The 20,087-nt window shown below is 40.0% G+C and overlaps 1 protein-coding gene across 1 annotated transcript in view; it reads left to right on the forward strand.

Annotated features, from left to right (window-relative positions):
* Positions 1-20,087, forward strand: part of MLIP (muscular LMNA interacting protein) — a 208,884-nt gene that overhangs the window by 101,958 nt on the left and 86,839 nt on the right. The gene's annotated exons all lie outside the window — the stretch shown is intronic.

The raw sequence follows: 20,087 nt of genomic DNA on the forward strand, positions 1-20,087 counted from the left end.
ATTTACCCAAGGGATACAGAAGTGCTGATGCATAGGAGCACATGTACCCCAATGTTCATAGCAGCAATGTCAACAATAGCCAAAACATGGAAAAAGCCTAAATGTCCATCACCTGATGAGTGGATCAAGAAGATGTGGTATATATACACAATGGAGTACTACATGGCAATGAGAAAGAATGAAATCTGGCCATTTGTAGCAAAGTGTATGGACCTCAAGGGTGTCATGCTAAGCAAAATAAGTCAGGCAGAGAAGGACAGATACCATATGTTTGCACTCATAGATCTAACAGGAGAACAGGAGAAACCTAATGGAGGACCAGGGGGAGGGGAAGAGGGAAAGAGAGCTGGGGAGAGAGAGGGACGCAAAACCTGAGAGACTATTGAATACTAAGGTTGAAGGGTAAGGGGGAGGGGGGGAAAAGAGGTGGCGGTGATGGAGGAGGGCACTTGTGGGGAAGAGCACTGGGTGTTGCATGGAAAACAATTTGACAATAAACTATTTAAAAGAAACAAACCCAAACAAACAAACAACAACAACAACAACAACAACAACAAAAAGAAAGACCATCCCAATATAATCTGACTCATCTGCAACTTTTCACCCACTCAGTTTTTACATATGCATATGTACCTTCATTCAAGATAAGCCTTAAGTCTCTAAGAGGTGATTGGTTCTGGAGGATATGGAGGGAATGTTAGGTCTTTTAACTTGCTTCTTGATTGTTGCGTAACTCCTGATGAAGCTGGTTTTGAGCATCTGTGGGAAAGCCACAGAGGTTGTAAAATATCTTTAGAATGATGGCAGATGGGGGTCAAGATGGTTAAAATCCAGCTTTCTGTTTTGTTTTGGAGTTAAGGGGAGGACGAGGAGGAGAAGACTGTGCAAGTAAATGTGATCCTATTATGAAACTTGCATCACTTAGAAATCTTTGTTAAACCTCATCCATTTTATCTATCCTAAAAAGAAAGAAAGAAATCATACACATTGTGTGCCTCCTGTGTGTAGAACCATATACCAGGGTCTCAACATATCATCTCATTTAATTTTTACATTCACCCTATGAGATTTAGATGCTTTTATCATTACTATTTTAAAGATGAAAAAACTGAAGTAACTTACAAAATATCATCGGTTAATTATAGGTAGATTTATTAGTTGAATATGATTCTGACTCTAAACTTTACTGTTTCCATTAGTAGAATTAGTCAATTGATGGTAAAACAAGTTAGAGCTCAAACATTGATTTTAGATGTTTTTGAAGATGAATGTTGTCTACTAAATATATTGAAATACTTATCATAATCATAATTTGCCATATTTAAATATTTAACAATGTTTTCCTGTGTCTGTATTGTACCATCTATATTGAAATTTATGGAGGTTTAGCACTTATGCCAGTGACAGTATAATTGTATTTTCTGGTGGTATCTTATTTTCATTTTGAAGTTATGTTGCAAAGTAAGTATGCATTGCTTTTATCGTTAGAACTGACATAGAGATAGTAAGAGAATAACAGAAATGAAAGGCTGAAAAGTCAAGAGTATGAAGCCACATTTGGAGAATGAATACTGGAGGCCTGGGGAAAATGTTCATTGTTGCCCAGTTCTTCTGGGAAGAAAGGATGTTAAAAACACAACCCTGGCTGTCGCATTGTAATGTCCTGTTCTACCACCTTCCCCATGACTTTTCTATGCATGAGTGTTTCTAAGATAAGGCTGGTAGAGCAGTCAGCAAATAAGAGTCAACATTGTCCTGGGTTCTAACTATGTAGACCCAAGTTCAAGTCCAGTTGCATTACGTGCTGGGTTGAGCAAGAAATTTAATCTCCCTGAATCTCATTTTTCTTGTCTAATGGGCATAATTCTCTTGCTGACTTGCTTTAGGAAATATAAGAGATGATATATATTAAGTGTCAAGAGCAGCATCACATCAAACTTGTTCAGTGGTATTTACATGTATTGTAGGAAGGATAAAATCTGTACTCAGGATGAGTGGGTGAAGTGTGTGAGGTAGCCAAGCTGACAGTCCACGGCTGCTAGGAGTGAGAGGGGAAATCTGGACCACAGATACTTTTCCCTGTTTTTCTTCATGTGCCCTGACCCTTCACCTACCTTTTTAATGCTGATTCTTTACATATGCTCCTAAAACAGTCACAGCTCTTTTTTTAAGTTTGTTTATTTTGAGAGACAGAGAGAAAGAGAGAAAGAGAGAGAGAGACAGAGAGAGAGGGAGAAGGAGAACCCCAAGCAAGCTCCATGCTGTCAGCATGGAGCCTGAGGTGGGGTTCTATCTCATGAATACTGAGATCATAACCTGAATTGAAATCAGGAGTCAGATGCTTAACCGACTGAGCCACTCACAGTCACAGCTTTGACGTCCAGCGTGGGTTGCTATTTTTATATGTGCTTTATCTTCAAAGCAATAAAGTTATCCAGCCATTAAAGGACTTTTATTTCTCTATGGGTTCTGACACTGTATGTTCCTTGAAGACAGAAATCTGTCTTGTCTTCTCCAAATGTTTCACACAACTATAATGAGTACACATAATAATTTTATTTATTTAATGGACATTTATTGATCCCTTATTATGTGGTAGGTCCTACATTATTTACTTTGGGTACAGCAAGGAACAAAATAGAAAATTCCCATTGTCCTGGTGCTTATGTTTCTTTATTTTTTTTATGTTTGTTTATTATTGACACAGAGGGAAACAGAGAATGAATGGGGGAGGGGCAGAGAGAGGGAGACACAGAATCTGAAGCAGGCTCGAGGCTCTGAGCTGTCAGCACAGAGCCCAACGTGGGGCTCACACCCATAAGTTGTGAGATCATGACCTGAGCCAAAGTTGGATGCCCAGGTGGCCTCTGGTGCTTATGTTTCAAATGGTGAATCAGATACTAAAGAATTAACTATAATTTTAATAGCAGCAAATGTCATGAAAAAGTACAAGTTGCTAAGGAAGTGTGCAACAGGAGACTGTATCTAAACCACGCAGTCAGGGAAGGAGTCTTTAGGTAGTGATTTTATGAACTATATTGTGTTTCAGAAGTTGTGTTGCCCTTCTGGTGCAAATTAAAATGATTCATCCTGGAATCTTTGAGTTTCCTAGGACTCAGTGGGGTGCAGAGTGGTTAACTAGGGAGGAGGTTGCTAGAGAGTGTTCCGGGCAAAGTCAGGAGCACCCGTTATCCACCTTGCTCCATTTTTTAAAAGATAACACAATAAGCCCTTCATATCATGCCCACCCTCAACCAATGCCCAATTTCTATTTATGAAAAAGGAGAAATAACTTACTGAACACATGAATTGCAAATTTCCTATATATATCATATTATATCATGCCATTTTAAGCTCATAACAGTTCTGAGATATTATATCTCAATATTGCAAATAAGTAGGCTGATTATGTTTGGTTTGCCCACAATAGTCCCATTTATGCCTGTTGTCCTAAAGTAATTACTAATAATCCCCTCCCCCTTCCCCTTCAGGCTCCACGGAGTCCCAGTTTGTGTGATAAGTTCTATGGCCATAAATAAATGAAGGCCAGAGAGATCAAGGGTCTACTTTGGGTCACATAGCTAATAAGTGGCAAGAATATTGCACCAGTATTCTTCCCTAACGCTCATGCTCTCACTACTGTACTGCAAATGTAATTAGTCACTTCTACACTTATATTGCACTCTATTTTGTTCTTCCAATCAATTTTAAGTATCTCAAGACAAAACTAATAAAAACTGGCTGTCTGTCATCTTTGTTCAGTGATTCTGACAAGAGTCATGTATTTCCACAAAGCATATAGGAAAAGAAATGATGTATTAAGATAAAATATCAAATATGCATAGTAAGTTATAGTTATTTTCTTGATGTGCTTGTCTTTGTATTTATATTAAGCCTATTCTTTATGTTGCCCATTATGAGGAAACTAATTTAAAAAGCTGGAGTGCCCAGATGTTTCATTTGGTTGAGTATCTGACTCTTGATTTTTGGCTCAGGTCATGATCACAGGGTTGTGGGATTGAACCCTACATCAGGCATGGAACCTACTTAAGATTCTTTCTCTTCTTCTCCTTATGCCCCTCCCTGAGCATGTGCACATGTGTGCTGTCTCCTTCAAAAAATGCAATTGCTTCTGAAAGTCAACATGTGATTCTAATGACAAAACACTGGTAATTGATCTTTTCTCCAACAAGACACCCTGTGTGTGTGTGTGGGGAGGGGGGGGGTTAGTCCATGACTTGCCCTGGTGGGCAGAACCTAAATATAAAGATCTTAGAGTATTTATTTATTTATTTTTATTATTATTAACATTTATTCATTTTTGAGAGAGGCAGAGTGCAAACAGAGGGTGGGCCAGAGAGAGAGGGAGACAGAATGTGAAGCAGGCTCCAGGCTCTGAGCTGTCAGCACAGAACCCGACACAGGGCTCTTACTCACAAGTCATGAGCTCATTACCTGAGCTGAAGTTGGATGCCCACCTGACTGAGCCACACAGGCACCCCTAGAGTTTTTAAAACAATCAGTTAAATCCTTTTTTTTTAAATCTCAAAAGTATTTTATTTTTTTTCCATAATATTTTATTGTCAAATTTTTTTCCATACAACACCCAGTGCTCTTCCCCTTAAGTGCCCTCCACCATCACCACCACCTCTTTTCCCCCCTCCCCCTTCCCCCTCAACCCTCAGTTCATTCTCAGCATTCAATAGTCCCTCAAGTTTTGCATCCCTCTCTTTCCCCAACTCTCTCTCCCTCCTCCGCTCCCCCTGGTTCTCCATTAGGTCTCTCCTGTTTTCCTGCTAGACCTATGAGTGCAAACATGGAGTACTACATGGCAATGAGACGGAATGACATATGGCCCTTTGTAGGAAAGTGGATGGACCTTGAGGGTGTCATGCTGAGTTAAATCCTTTTATGAGCCATTTTAATAACGTTTGGGAACATAGTTTTCCTCACTGTCTGAGTAATACAAAAGAAATTTTCATATGAAGCATATGATGAAGGCTTTTGAGAGTATTCTTCATACATGAATATATCCAAAACATACAATGCTATTACTTCCTCTTTTATTTTAAATAAAATTATACATAAATCATACTATATTAATAGTCATATTACAAATAAATATTACTTTGTCATATTTCTTCATGAAATTATAATGTAAACTGTAAAGATGCTGGTGTCATTCTCTGCACTTAGAAAATAAGATTTTATGAGCTATATTCTGAGTCAAAATTTGTTTCTCTTATGATGTACACAGAAATGATTCACTATGGAATCTCTGAGTATATCTATTAAACATTATGTCTTATCTCTAAATGTTTGCCTCACACTTTGTTAGTACTTCTTTGAATATATTTTGAGATCTTCTAGTCAATTCATCATTTATTTAATTCATATTCCTGTGCCCTTGAATGTTGTTAGTGACCTGTTGGCATAGATGGGCTTATAGTGGGTAAGCCTGGAGAATACACAGCACCTTTTGTCTCTCTCTTTGTAACTCAGAGATCATCTGCTGATATCCATCTGTCCCATTGTGTTCTCCTCCCGGATCATGAATAGCACTTCATGTAGTAACTATGTGGAAACTCTTTTTTTTTATCATTTGTTTGACAAAACTACCTTCTTTCTATAGATTTATTAAATATTACAGCAGAAAGAAGTCTGTGTGGATTGTCCAGTTCAGAAATTCACGCTATGAGTGGGATCTTGGTGTACGTCAGGCAGGGAAGAGGTTCTGTGACCAAATAAACATGAAATACTATGGGCTAAACCCAGCTTCACCGGCCTCTTGATTGTGAGACTCCTTCTAACAGAAGATATGGAACACACCAATTCCTAAGTTTATCTGACCACAGAACCCCATTGTTACCCTTCATCTTCAAGACTGGTATTCTAAGGAAGGGGGACTAGGCAATTCTAATTGGGGATCTTGTTTTATAAAGAAATTGTCCCTGAGAAGTTAAGTGACTCACCCAAGACTTCACAGCTATTTGGTGAAAAATGTGAGATTAGAACCTATTTTGTCTGCTTCTGACCTAGACTTTGGAGAGTACATTCCTTTGAATATCCTGCTATCTCTTGCCATAGGTATTTGTGTATAAAAGTGGCACTTTCTACAATAGCCAAATCATGGAAAGAGCTTAAATGTCCATCACCTGATGAATGGATCAAGAGATGTGGTGTATATATATATATATATATATATATATATATATATATATATACAATGGAGTATTACATGGCAATGAGGAAGAATGAAATATGGCCATTTGTAGCAAAGTGGATGGACCTCGAGGGTGTCCTGCTAAGTGAAATAAGTCAGGCAGAGAAGGACAGATACCATATGTTTGCACTCCTAGGTCTAACAGGAGAAACCTATAGAGGATCATAGGGAGGGGAAGGGGGAAAGAGAGTTGGGGAGAGTGAGGGACCCAAATCATGAGAGACTATTCAATACTGGAAACGAACCGTGGACTGAAGGAGGGGGGAAGGGGGTGATGGTCATGGAAGGCGGCACTTGTGGGGAGAGGCACTGGGAGTTATTTGGAAACCAATTTGACAATAAACTATTATAAATTAAAAGAAAAAGAGTCATGGGGAGGGAGCTGACTGAAATTATCTCCATCTTGCTTCTTCCTTTAGCTGCTATACCTTTGGTTCTTAGTAAGGACCTGTGAACACCAGCAATAGCCGTTCCAGTGAAACTGAGAAACTTGAGATTGGGCTGATTCTGTTTACTTCTGGACAGTTAATTCCAAGTTTACCAGACTTGTTATCCTTCTCATTAGAATATAAGTGTAAGAAGTAACCACAAAGAAAGAGATCACTGTCAGTAAAAAAATTTATTGGACAAATATCTATTGATATTTGCTTATATATGCCCTATACTATTCTAGTTGCTAGGAAAAAAGGCAAAAATCCTTGTCTTCATGTGGAGTTTAAAATCCAATGATGAAATCAGATCATGAGCAAGCATTAGAGTCTGGTTAGTGCTCTAGAGAAAAATAAACTGGGCTAATGGGATGAGAAAGTGCTAGCAAGACATTAGAATTGGGGTGGCAATTTTATACAGATTAGTGAGGAATGTTTTACAGTTTAACTGACATTTGAGCAGAGACATGAAGAAGTGAAGGAAGTCATGAGCTTGGGAAAAACATCCCAGGGAATGGGATTAGCATGCTCTAGGAATGCATGAAAATCACTGTAGACAGAGCTGAGGGAGCATGGGGAAACGCAGTAGTCACCAGATCATGTTGGCTGTAGGCCATTACAAGGATATTGGCTTATCCTCTTGGTGACAAAGGAAGCCATTGGAGGGAATTGCATAAAGAAGTGGCATGGTCTGACTTCTGTTTTAAAGCATCAGTCTTGCTCCTGTGTGGAAATTAACTACAGGGAGGTGTGGTGACAGATCAGGTTCTCAGGAAGCAGACTCTGAGGTGGAGATCAGCATGCAGGAAGTTTACCTCATGGGAGTCCTCTAAGGAAAAACAACCGTGGGAGTGGGAAGAAAGCTAGATTAGGCAGGGAGAGAATTGGGCTGCGATGCAGACTGAACAAAAGCCAAACTGATCTCCTGAGATTGTTCTTTAGAGTTGCCCAAATTGGAGCGAGAGTGCCAGGCCTTTATATGCGTGTGTCAAGTAGCCATTGGATGCAGGCTGCCCCTGAAGGGGGAGTGGCTTTGGGCAAGAGGGAGTGGCTTTGGGCAAGGAGCTTTGTTCCGCTGAGAGCAACTCTTGGAGAGGATCACTGAGCGGTGCCTGCAGCAGCAGGGGAATAGTCCTTCAGCCTGAAGAGAGGTCTGGGTGGTTTACCAGAGCATCCACTACAGGAGGCAAAGGGAAGCAGGTGGGATTAGTTAGGAGGAACTGATTTGGAAAGAAGAGGTTGGTAGGCTCTGCTACTGGGATGTTAGAAATAGAAGTAGTAAGGTATAAACATTTTATGAATTTATTTTGAAGGGGGATATACTGATAAATTGGTGGAGGTAGGATTATGAGAAATCAGGAATATCAGTATATTCACCAATGCTAATATATTGATGGGGGATAATGAAACCAAGAAAAAGCAATGTGAGCTTATCACTTTTAGCCTATGCAATGAGAAATAGGAACAGATATATGCTGAGGCAGGAAACACTTGGGGTGTGGTGGGCAACAGTTCCAGGAGAAAAGCAAATAATTCAGTTTCCGATATCAGTGAGATATCCAAGGGAAGATGTTAGCTGGATACATGAGTGTGTTATCCAGGGAAGCCATTCAGGCTGGGGAACAAAACTGGAACGAGTGTTATTTAAGCTATAGAACTGGATGAGATCATCCAAGGAGTGACCTCTGGGCTACTTCAAAGCTTAAGGGTAGAATAGCACAAGGCAGACAAGGGAGTGTTTGGGGGATAGGAACAGGACTAAGAGGAGATGGTGTGCCAGAAGCCAAGCCAAGAAAGTGATTCAAGAGAAGGGTGACTGCCAAACACTTATTCCTGTTAGATAAATGTTTCTTATCATTGTCTCTTTTCCCTTCAAATTCCAGTATGTATAAAGCCTATTCATTTTGTCTGAATATTTAATTGTGTCACAGTCTCATTCAGGTGCTAGGTTTTCCTCATTGCTTTGAAGCTCCTAGTGTATTTGAAATAAGGAAGGTTACTAGTATCCTATTAACTAAGAGTGTAAACCCTAAAGATGAGAGAATCTATGAGCGTGTTAGTACAAGGAATAGAAGGAATTCAGATGAAGCCAATACAGATGCTCGATATGGATGGAGGCAAATTTAGGTTGTGATCGAATCTCACACATTTTTATATTAAATTTTATATGTTTATTTATTTATTTTAGACAGAAATAGAGCATGAGCAGGGGAGCGGCAGAGAAAGGAGACACAGAATCCAAAACAGGCTCCAAGCTTTGAGCTGTCAGCACAGAACCGGACAAAAGGCTCAAACCCATGGACGGTGAGATCATTATCTGAGCCAAAGTCAGACGCTCAACCAACTGAGTCACCCAGGTTTCAGAAACTCACATATTTTTTGTGAGAGGTCAGAATTCACTTTAAATACAATACACTCACTTATAAGCCTGTGAATTGGGATATCCCTGATTAGGATCCCTGTTTCCAGGGATCCAAACACCTGGTGATTCCCATTTGTGGGGGGAAAACACTACCTAGAGCTAAACAGAAGGAGGAGTGTCCCAGTTGGTCACCAGAATTAGGAACTGAGTGCAGAAGTGAAATTTCCCTGGGGAATGGCCCGACACCACTTTCACATACAGTCTATAATCAGCACATCACCTGGCACTGTCCTCTGACCTCACTCATGACCCATGTAACTTGTGTCTCTTCATGAGACTATAATACATGTTGAGAATAGAGTCTGAATCTTCATGTGCCTCAGAGCTTAGAATAGTCTCTTGTCCTCAACAGATACTTATTAAGATAAATAAATCAGTTTTCTAGTACCTTCTTTTGTCAAGCACAGAGCATAGGAAAAGACAAATGGATCTCTGAATAGCCTTGCAAGCTAGATCTGTTTAATCACATGTTTCTTGGCAAACTTTTCTGTGCTAATCTATTTTTCCCCCTCAAATTTGTTTCCCATGTCAAGAAGAGAGACTATTTGTTCCATATTATTTATTTTAAAAGAAAGATCTGAAGAGTCTTTTGGCTGGAAGTTACTGTAGTAATATTTGTTTAGTAAGAAGGTAAAAGATGTCCTACTTCAGCCATCAATAATGCCAAAGCTTAAAGAGAAGTTGGTTTATCTTTGTCTGTTGCAAACTTTGACAAACTTTATTTCCTCTTGGAAAAAAAACATTATTCAGTGGAGTATTTTGTGTTCTTCAGGGGGAGAGAGATCATTAAAAAAGTTTGTTTTTATACAAAAAGATGGAGAAATAAACATGAATAGCTATATAGAACTGTGGAAAAAAGTTTGTATTTGTAAATGCTTCAGGGTTTTGAGCAACCCTAGGTGACATTCTTACATATAGGAAAAGTGGTTGTAATTGGAGGATAGACTCTCTCCTCCTCCCCACCCTTCCATCCTGTGTTAATAACTTGTTACTCATTGGGGCGCCTGGGTGGCTCAGTTGGTTAAGCCTCCGGCTTCGGCTCAGGTCAGATCTCATGTTTGTGGGTTTGAGCCCCGCATCAGGCTTTGTGTTGACAGCTAGCTCAGAGCCTGGAGCCTGCTTCCGGTTCTGTGTCTCCTCTCTCTGCCCCTCCCCCTCTCATGCTCTGTCTCTCTCTATATCAAAAATAAACATTAAAAAAATTAAAAAAAACAACTTGTTATTCATCATCCAAGACTGGGCTTGTTTTTTGAACAGGTTCCATCATTTTCTATTCAAATGAAGATGGTTTCTATAGAAATTGTCCTAAATCCATGTGCTCTTTGAAGCTATATGTAGTTACTAACCAGATGGCTAAAGCATGCCGCTAAAATGCATGACCATTATGTTTTTTAACTGACAGTCATTACTTCTATCAATATAACAAATAGTCTGTAACACCAACAATTCTTAATAAAACAAGGGAAAGGAAATGATTAGAGAAAAGTTGCCAAGAAGACACAGAGCAAAACAGCAAAAGAATGGGTGAATTTATTTGGTTCTCATGTTGTAAAATGATTCAAGGAAGAGTTTAAATAGGGCAAAAGACAAGGGCTAAAGTATTTCCTCTTCCAAAGTTGACTTGCCAACATGCGTTAAGTATTGCTTTGATTGGGGGAGGGGATGGGAGAGAAAAGACCGGAGGGAGGACAGAATGAGATGTGGGAGAAGAGCTTCATCATCGGTTGAATCTGCTTGGCATGAGCAGATGGAAACATTGACAAGGGGCTGGACAGCTACCTCCCCTTGGGGAGCCACTCACTGGCACTCACTGTGAGGTGTGCGGCCTTTAGCGCTTACATGATTTCACCAGCATCCTCACAAGAACCCTGTGAGATAAATACTCTTCTTATCCATATTTCACAGGTGAAAGGACTGCCTTTGAGAGGTCTCCCTGGGTCCCATAGCCAGTGAATGGCTCTAGGATTTCATCCTTTATGAATAGACTTGCTGCTTCTGCTGTTCTGATAGGTGCCTTCACTCAAGCTTTTCTCTCTGCTTTGCAATAACTATTATTCTATCCTACATTCCTAAGCTCCATGCTTCTAAGTGTGGCCCCACACTTCAAGTATCCTTGATTTACTCCATGTGGCTGTGATCTCCTCTCCCTCCAAAAATTCCCCCAAGTCTCTGCAAATTAAAGATTCATGAACAAGCAGTGAGACACCAACTGGGAGCTTGTTGGAAACAGAGACTCTGGGGGCCCATCCCAGATCCCCTTATGCTCTCTAGGTCATTTATGATAAAGTTTGAGAACTTCAGTATGGAACTTCCCTTCCCTTCCCTCCCCTTCCCTCCCCTCCCCTCTCTTCCGCTCCCCTCTCCTTCTTCCATTCCCTTCCTCCTTTTCTTTTCTGTTCTTTTTTTTCCTTTGTATTTCTGTTATTTGTATATATGTTGTATATTCTTAATTGGACCGTAAACTCTTTGAGGGCAGGAGAGTGTTATATTTTCTTTTGAGTATCCATAAATGTACGTAGTGTAGAGGAATCCATAAATTTGTTTAGTGACATCCCAGCCCTTCTGTTCTGAAATTTAGCTAACTTTCTAGGTCAAAAAATGCTATGCTATTTGGAAGTTTTTTTTGCCAGTGTGCTAGTAGAGTAATTTTTGGCAATTATTGTACTTGCAGTGTTTCCAAAACCTCAGTCTTTTTTGTTTGCTTTGTTTTTTTAGAACCTCTTTTGAATGTTTGTTTATTTTTGAGAGAGAGGGAGGGAGAGAGCCCACAGTCAAGTGGGGCAGGGGCAGAGAAAGAGGGACACAGAGGATCCAAAGCAGACTCTGAGCTCTCAACACAGAGCCTGATGCAGTTCTCAAACTCACAAACCAGGAGACCACGTGCACTTCTGGCTTTTGATAAGGTTGAAAATTAAGAGGTATAATCCAGGTCTGGAAAATAAAATCTTCATTACTTGCCACAGCCTTTGGTCTCCAACCAGTCCTGGGGCCACAACATCTTCCATTGCCAAAGCACAAATATAATAGTACAGGTTTGGAGAAAAATGGGTACATAAAAAAGATACAGCTACTGAAAGCTGAAAGCTGTTCCTCTGCAGGCAGGACACTCACCGTCTTCCAGGAACCTTGGAATGGAATTTCGTTTCGACAAATATTTGATTCCAAGCTTTATTCTAGAGCTAATTTGATTAATAACAAAAATTCAGTGGCTATGGATGCTCCCGCTGCTTGCGTTTATATGCCAAAGACCGATCACATTACTGATTTTTTGAAATGCTCACTGTGTGTTGTGTCGTTCTTTATTTAGACACAGTGTTTGCATGTATTTGTGCCTCTAAGTGTTCTCAGTCAGTGTGACCACCTGGTCGCTGAGATTGGCAGACGCTCGGGCCCTTCAGTCAGCTTCTCGTCGCGGCACAATCTGGCTTCTCTCTTCTTTTCACGGAATATGTAATTGGAATGCACGTGTGACAAGGAGAGAGGGCAAACACATATAGGTGGCATTTTTTTTTTTTTAAATTTCAACCGGCTCCATTTCCGCAGTCAGTATGACCTCTCATGAAGTGCCAAATCTAAAAATTATCTAAACATAAATCTACTCTTGGGAGCTGACAGAATTCTTCAATTCAGTGAGGATTCCACTTTACCTCTTTTTAGAATTCTTCCTCCCCCCCCCCCCCCGTGTGAGTGTGTGTTGTTTTAGTGAGAGGCTCCCTTCCCACACCTCAGTCATCGGTTTGCTCACTCCCTTGTGTGATGAATCGATGCTTCCAGAACAGGGGCTTCCGAGGGACTGCGGGAACAATTACTTCCACATGAACTCGTGCGTCGTAGCAGGGAGCACTCAGACCACACCCCAGGTAAAAGGAGTCTTTCCTCAATGTTTTCAGGAACTTTGGTGTTTGCTGCAAGAGGGCTTGGGGGAGAGCTGCCTGGGTCTGGATAAATTTGACTGTATGTCAAAATGAAATGTTATCTACAGTTCGTGGAAGGGGCGAGCAGTTAAAAAACGACCAACCAAAGAAATGCCCAGGACCGCCCTCGGCATAGTGTTGAGGCTGACACCCTGCAGTGCCTCTGCTTAACGGGAAGCTGGTGGACATCTGTGAGAGTGGGTGTTGACAGGGGAAGGAAGAGAACTTTTAGGGAAATTGTAGACAGGAAGGCATGGCAGCCTGAAACTGAGCAACGGAGCACTTACCCTGCATGGTTTGGGAAAACACAATGTCCCAAGTTACTATTCGTCTGTCCGGTGAGAAGGGGACAGTCTCCGAGATTTCGAGTGCTTGAAACCATATTTAGGGCGAGAGTTTAATCCTTTCAGGTCTAATTCTATTATTAAAGTAGTTGCCCAAGAACAAGAACTAAGATGCGTTTTTAAATGGCATTGGCAACTGAAAGTGTTAACTGGCATTTAACAAGTGCAGCGGTATTAACGTGCATCTGTTTCTGCTTTGTGTGGAAAATGATTTTTCATCACCATAGCAATTCATTTCTGGGCTTCCCTGGAACTTCGCCACCTTATGCAGGAAACAGAAAAAATTTTTTTACCTTCTTTTCTGAAGAGGGGATTCAGCAGTCTATCAACTACCACGTGGCTCTGCATCTAAATGTTACATAGTATAATTTCACATCCTTTTCCAACCTAAATTCTGTACCCCCTCCAAAAAATCTGTACATCCATGGTTAGATAAGAGGGTGCCAGGTAAGAGCGATGAAAAGAGCCCTGTGCTAACCCTGTACTCCCAGCTTAAAAGCAGATACCAAACCATTGCCCTTTTTTGTGGTTATGCTTCTGAGGATATGGGTGCAGACAGGAATTTATCCCTGATCTTTTTCTCCAACAGTAACCTAGGAAGATGAATATGTCTTTAGACCTATTAGATTTTCCCTTTCATGTTATTCTTGAATGGCATCATATATTGGTTCAACTAAAATAAAATTTAAAAAGTTGTTCTTCTATACCAAGAGAGACATTTCATATAGAATATGGATGTGCCTATAGGAAAATATGACAATAAAGTAGAAAGAGATAATTTTACTTTGCTGTTGCTTTCATTGTCAACATGTGGTTATGCTTAGAAATTCTTTTGAGGGCATTATATTAAAAGCACGCCTTGTACACTGGAACATTAGGGTTGGCTCATACTTTGTTTCCATTTTACTCACTAAAATTATAACCATTACCCTTTAAAACATCTATAATTTATGGGGTATCAATAACAGAGATCTATTTGTATTTTGGAGATTTAAATGACACTGCATTGTACAAGTTGTATAAGGCTGGAGAAGAAGTGAATTTTTGTCATTGTGTGTGTTTTAGAGGCAAAGCCAATTCCTGTTAGTAATGGTTGTATGTATTTCATACTCATGGGGCACTTAATACTGAAGCCTGCCATATACTGGGATTTTAATTTCATGGAGAAAGAACTTGTAGTCATTGTGTGAGGAGATGACAGGCCTATAGGACCTGGAGATAAGATCATGGTTTCACCTCTTTTTTGATTCCTAAGGCACTGTCTTAAGATATTTTCTACCCACATGAAATTCTGCAATGAATTATCTGAACTACCTCTAGTGATTTTGTTGCTAAAACCACTATCTATCATGATATTGATGAGATTAGTTATGTAAAGAGGGCTTCCTAGAAAATAATTTTCCAGTAAGTATGTCACATTGTTATTGCTGATAAGACTAATGGGCTTCCCAAATCTCACAAGTGATCTAATGTTCCTTTCTACAAAGGAGAGCATTGATTTATTATTTTCTGATGATTAGTTGTAACCTGGCAATTTTGCCATAACTGCAATGAGGGGATAATGACAACTACCTTTAAAGGCATAAAAGAAGGTTAACAAATGAGAGTTGATTCAGAAAGGTTTGTCTGTGTGTTTTATATTCCCTAAGGAATATACATTATTTCTAGAAGGCATAGCTCTTTTAGTATTTTCAGTTACTAGAGAGCTGTACCCTATAATAAACTGGACTACAGTTAGTTCATTAGACCTATAACTTGGTGAAATCTCCTGTAAGGATTTCCACTTCTTTGTCTTTGATTACATACTCATATGGAAGATATCTGTTAATAATCTAGTGTGTCGGACAGCCTGTTCCAGGTACCTCCTAACCCCAGGCTCATTGAGTGCCACCATGCTACCAGTCTCTCTTTCCAGTCCAGTCTTACTGTCACCCATGATGGCTTACATTTTCACCAGAATGACCTTGTCAACCTTCTCGTCTTACAGTTGCTTGAGCTTCATGGTCTCAGTGCCTTTTGTGATGTTCAGTTCTCAGATACTCAGTCTTAAGTCCAAAGTCTTAGACCACATAATCATCCAGAATTACCATACCTTTAAATCTTAAACTCTCACATGCCATACTCTAACCCAAAGTCATTCTCCCCAATACTCACCATGCTATAAAATCTGGTCTCAGAGCATCAGAAGCCGCTGGTCCCCTGAATCTGAGGGTCCCTCCTCTGTACCTGTCCAAACTCTACTCCATGGTGGTCACTTGCTCTACTCTCACAAGAGCCCTCAATTTCCTCACACAACATCCTTCTGCCAAAATTAAACACCAGCTCTGTAAGTGCTATCACAGACTTCCTCTGTTCCTGTGAGGGGTTGTTTGAAACATCCCCGGAGAGGATATCAAATGTCTAAGCAAATTGCTTCACTACTATGGGCCCTCAGCATAGTCTGTCAATCCTTTTGTTTATAGTCAGGCATCTCTCCTATTGCTGTCAGTGATGTACCAGTCTTTTCTGGACTGGATCACTTAGTGTTCCAACTCTGGAGGGTCCAACCTCAGACTTCTTTTCCTGTTTGTGCTTACTACCTTAGTGATCTCCTCTAGTCTGGTGGTTTTAAATACTACATACAAGTTAACAACCCTAATAGTTTTGTCTTTAGCATAGACTTTCCTCTAAACTTGACTCCTATACCAACAATCCCACTTGGATCTGTATTTGGCATATTATGTTTGATCATTATTCTCAGACTAGCTTCACCTGTTGTTTCTACCATTTTAGCAAATAAAATTTCATTTCTTGCAGTTATTCAGGCCAAATATTTTGAACTCGTCTTGATTCCTATCTATCTTTTATATTCCACATTCGATTTTAAAGCAAATTCTAAGTTTTCCTTTGAAATCTAGCCAGAATTGGAGTGCCTGCGTGGCTCAGTCAGTTGAACATCTGACTTTGGCTTAGGTCATGATCTGGTGATTCCTGATTTTGAGTCCCACATGGACTCACTGTTGATAGCACAGAGTCCACTTCAGATCTTCTGTCCCTTTGTCTCTCTGTGCCTGCCACATTCACCCTCTCTCTCTCAAAAAGAAATAAAACATTAAAAAATAAACTAAAATATAGTCAGAATCTTAAACATTTCTTATTGTGATTACTGCAGCAACCCAAGTTCAACCTACCATTTTCTCTCCTACGGGTTACTGCAATAGCCTTATAGCCAGTCTTCATAGCTTATGCCTATTGAAATTACTATATACTTTATATATTTATTTTGTTTACTTCTTCTTCCACTAGAATGTAAATTCTATTAATGTAAAGATTTTTGCTCACTGTTACATCCTCAACACCTAAAGTGATGCCTTAGCATTTAGTAGGCATTTAATAAGACCTTGTTGAAAAACTAAAAGTAAGTAGAAGGCAAAATATTCAAGTGAGAGTTGATTTTAGTAGGAGCATAGTGGCAGGAACGAAGGCCATATGGAAAAACAAAGATGTGGCTGGGTGAGTAGATGTGGTGATGGGGACCCTGGAAATTCTTATCTGATTGTTTTAGTTGTCTCAGTGAAATGGGAAACAAAGTCATCAGCTCAGAGGAAGACCATGGAAGAAGATATTGGGGGTGTAAAGAAAGAGGGGAGGATGTAAGTTTTCTAGGCAAGTGGGAGAGTGAATGGATTATAGAACCATAATATTTATAGAGAAGCACTGAAGGGCCTGTTTGAAGCTCAGAGTCATAAATTTGAAGTGAAACTAGTAAGCACAATTGTGTGATTTTTTTCAGTCACATACCTTTGTGATGCAGGAGTAGAGTAGGTAGCAGGTTAGATTTAGTGGGGACCATGGTTTGCCCAAATGGGACGGATGATGTGAGAGAGGTCAGGGCACTTAAGGAGTATGCATGTGGTGAATTGTGGTAAAACAGTCTTTACTGAGACTGGTTAAAATAAGAAAGAAGCATGGGAAAACAATATAGATTTTCCTTCTGGTGGGGAAAATTAGTAGATTTTCCTTCTGGTGGGGTCTGAGAAATGTTGGAGTTGGAGTATGAAAGGGAGGTGTGGAAAGAAAAGAAGTTGTGGTCAGAGAATGGAAAATGTGACATGACAGAGGAGTGATGGCTATTGATTGAGGCTGGGGATTTGAGGTGCAAGAAGGAGCAGAGGCCAGGATGACACAATATGAGGAAAATTACCCATGGGCTATGATATTGGGTATTATACAAAACATACTGTTAGAGGAAGTGGAATTGAGCCAGGAACTAAATCTTCACAGAAAGAAGAGCTTGATTTGGGTGTGGGCAGGTGACAATGAAGATGAAAGGTCATGGGTGGTCTAGACTATTCACATGAGATTCAAGTCTGGAAGTTTCTACATAGGAGGAAAGAAGAATGGTCTGGAAGCAGTAAAAGGGAGTGAGGAGGACACTGTTCTACTTCCAGGTCCAATGTGAGGGAAAACAGCTACCACGGAGCAAGCTTCTTAGGGACAGAGCCCTTCAGAGAAAGAGTGGTTTGATTAAAGTGAGGATAGAGAAGATCTTAAGAACATGGAGAATTGTGTGATGGCTGACTGAATTCCAGAATGTCCATGGTAGAAATGCTCACGAATTGGGATGGAGCACAGATGGAAAAAGAACAAAGCAGTGTGCATGGCACACAGGGATTTGAGGATGTCTCTAGGACTGAGTTTCTCAGAGGGGCTGGCATAACTGGGGTTACAGGGAATGCCGCTATGAAGCCTGAAGGGTCCAAGGCACAGAAAGTAGGCACAGCTTAAAGAGAGAGGAAGGGAGGGTCCTGCCAGGTCATATCATATTTTTTATGACAAGGCATAGAGGTGGCAGAGGGGCTGTGTTACTCCAACTAGAGGAGGTTGATTTTTTTTATCATCAGTATTGGTCATGCCACCTTTCTGCTTTGCTCACTGCACCACATTCATGATCTTTTCTGTATCTTTGTTCATTTTCTCTGGACACAAAGGAGGCCATGTTCCTTCTCCTGTTCCCTTAATGTATTTTGTCTGCCTCCTTTATGACCTTGTTTTGCTTTCCTTCTTTCCTGGTTCATTTCCCAAGTCTACAGACATGTTCAGGTCTATCCTATTACTTTCCAAGAGAGGTACCTCTTTGACTCTCTTTCCCTCATTGACTCCTCCCAACTTTCCTCCTTACTCCTCATCCAGATTTCTACAAAGAAAATTTATAGCAGCATCTTCTCTTTTTCCTTTTCATTTAGTCCTCAATTTTTTGCTCTTGGCTTTCTGTGCTGGTCACTAGCCACATGTCTTTTAAAATCAGAGTTCTCGGGGGCACCTGGGTGGCTCAGTCAGTTGAACTTCTGACTTCAGTTCAGGTCATGATATTGCAGTTTGTGAGTTCACGCCCCCATTGGACTCCCTGTTGTCAGCACAGAACCCATTTCAGATCCTCTGTCCCTCTTTCTATGTCTCTCCTCTGCTTGAGCTCTCTCAAAAATAAATAAAACCTTAAATAAAAACTCAAGATTATCTATCTAAACTTTTATTGTGACTACTTCATTTCCCAAGCTATGGTGCTGTAATTGTTCTCTGTTGTCAATCGGACAGAATCCAAATTTGATCTGTACCAAACTGCTGCTGCCCTTCCATGCTTTCACTCATCTGGTTTTCTCAGCCTGGGATATCTTTATTTTCCACTTCCCTGGGACCTACATTTCAGGTGTTGCCTTTTATAGAGCTTTGTAGGTTCAGTAGGCAGGCACAGTTCGTCACGTTTCCCTTAGTATTCTGTGCATCCCCTTTTCTCTTCTAGTGTGTAGTCTACTGACTATTTCCTATTCATTATGGCATCCCTAGATCCTTGAGTGCCTGCCACACAATGAGTAGTAAACACAATCATTCTTGTGTAGCCACTCTGGATAACAGTATAGAGGTTTCCCCCAAAACTAAAATTAGAAATACCCTACAATCCAGCAATTGCACTATTAGATATTTACCAAAAGGATACAAAAATACAGATTTGAAAGGGTACATGCACCTCAATATTAGAGCAGTATTATCAACAATAGCCAAATTATGGAAAGAGGCCAAATATCCTTTGGCTGATGAATGAATAAAAAATAATGTGACACACACACACACATGGAATATTAACTCAGCTATCTAAAAGAATGAAATCTTGCCATTTGCAACGATATGGTTGGAGCTAGAATGTATTATGCTAAACAATGTAAGTCAATAAGAGAAAGTCAAATACCATATAATTTCACTCATATGTCCATATTAAGAAATGACTGAGGGTTGATGGAGGGGAGGTGGTGGGGAGATGGGCTAGATGGGTGATGGATACTAAGGAGGGTACTTGTTCTGATGAGCACTGGGTGTTGTCTGTGAATGATGAATCACTGAAATCTACTTCTAAAACCAATATACTACTCTCTGTTAACTAACTAAACTTTAAATAAATTTAAAAAAATAAACAAGTCATTCTTAAATGAATAAAGCATGAATGAAAAAGAGAGCATATCCTCAAAGATAGGCATTACTGTTCTAATTGCCAAAAAAGCATTCTTTCAATTTTAAATCCATTTTTTAGTATTCTCATTAATGACACATATTGAAAGTTTTTGCAGGGTTGATGATTATGAGTCAAATTGAAGCTGCTAACCCTGGGCTAAATGAATAAAAGTCAATTTTGAAACAGACTAGATGCTGTGTTTGTGATGACCCTACTGAGGTAGAAGTGCCCTTTAATATTCTAAGAGACCAACTAGCCAATCTAATGTTTTG

This window comes from Suricata suricatta, chromosome 7, assembly GCF_006229205.1.
Source record: "Suricata suricatta isolate VVHF042 chromosome 7, meerkat_22Aug2017_6uvM2_HiC, whole genome shotgun sequence".
NCBI classification, from domain to species: domain Eukaryota; kingdom Metazoa; phylum Chordata; class Mammalia; order Carnivora; family Herpestidae; genus Suricata; species Suricata suricatta.